Genomic DNA, 1,638 nt, shown 5'->3' with positions numbered 1-1,638 from the left:
CCTAACAGGGAAGGCAGGTGAACTCAGGGCATGGTTAGGAACATGGGACTGGGATATCATAGCAATTACGGAAACATGGCTCAGGGATGGGCAGGACTGGCAGCTTAATGTTCCAGGGTACAAATGCTACAGGAAGGATAGAAAGGGAGGCAAGAGAGGAGGGGGAGTGGCATTTTTGATAAGGGATAGCATTACAGCTGTGCTGAGGGAGGGTATTTCTGGAAATACATCCAGGGAAGTTATTTGGGTGGAACTGAGAAATAAGAAAGGGATGATCACCTTATTGGGATTGTATTATAGACCCCCTAATAGTCAGAGGGAAATTGTGAAACAAACTTATAAGGAGATCTCAGCTATCTGTAAGAATAATAGGGTGGTTATGGTAGGGGATTTTAACTTTCCAAACATAGACTGGGACTGCCATAGTGTTAAGGGTTTAGATGGAGAGGAATTTGTTAAGTGCGTACAAGACAATTTTCTGATTCAGTATGTGGATGTACCGACGAGAGAAGGTGCAAAACTTGACCTACTCTTGGGAAATAAGACAGGGCAGGTGACTGAGGAGTCAGTGGGGGAGCACTTGGGGCCAGAGACCATAATGTATTAGTTTTAAATTAGTGATGGAAAAGGATAGACCAGATCTAAAAGTTGAAGTTCTAAATTGGAGGAAGGCCAATTTTGACGGTATTAGGCAAGAACTTTCAAAAGCTGATTGGAGGCAGATGTTTGCAGGTAAAGGGATGGCTGGAAAATGGGAAGCCTTCAGAAATGAGAATCCAGAGAAAGTATGTTCTTATTAGGGTGAAAGGAAAGGGTGGTGGGTACAGGGAGTGCTGTATGACGAAAGAAATTGAGGGCTTGGTACAGAAAAAGAAGGAAGCATATGTCAGGTATAGACAGGATAGATCGAGTGAATCCTTAGAAGAGTATAAAGGCAGTAGGAGTATACTGAAGAAGGAAATCAGGAGGGCAAAAAGGGGACATGAGATAATTTTGGCAAATTGAGTTAAGGAGAATTCAAAGGGTTTTTACAAATACACTAAGGACAAAATGGTAACTGGGGAGAGAATAGGGCCGCTCAAAGATCAGCAAGGCTGCCTTTGTGTGGAGCCACGGGAGATGGGGGAGATACAAAACGAGTATTTTGTATCAGTATTTACTGTGGAAAAGGACATGGAAGATATAGAATGTAGGGAAATAGATGGTGACATCTTGAAAAATGTCCATATTACAGAGGAGGAAGTGCTGGAGGTCTTGAAACGCATGAAAGTGGATACATCCCCAGGACCTGATCAGGTGTACCCTAGAACTGTGTGGAAAGCTAGGGAAGTGATTTCTTCCTCTTATTAAGGTATTTGTATCATCGATAATCACAGGTGAGGTGCCAGAAGACTGGAAGTTGGCAAACGTAGTGTCACTGTTTAAGAAGGGTGGTAAAGACAAGCCAGGGAACTATAGACCATTGAGCCTGACGGTGGTGGGCAAGTTGTTTGAGGGAATCCTGAGGGACAGGATGTACATATATTTGGAAAGGCAAGGACTGATTAGGGATAGTCAACATGGCTTTGTGCGTGGGAAATCGTGTCTCACAAACTTGATTGAGCCTTTTGAATAAGTAACAAAGAGGATTGATGAGAG

This window comes from Chiloscyllium plagiosum, chromosome 5 (assembly GCF_004010195.1).
Source record: "Chiloscyllium plagiosum isolate BGI_BamShark_2017 chromosome 5, ASM401019v2, whole genome shotgun sequence".
In the NCBI taxonomy this organism is placed as follows: Eukaryota; Metazoa; Chordata; class Chondrichthyes; order Orectolobiformes; family Hemiscylliidae; genus Chiloscyllium; species Chiloscyllium plagiosum.
Note: the sequence above shows the minus strand (reverse complement) of the source record.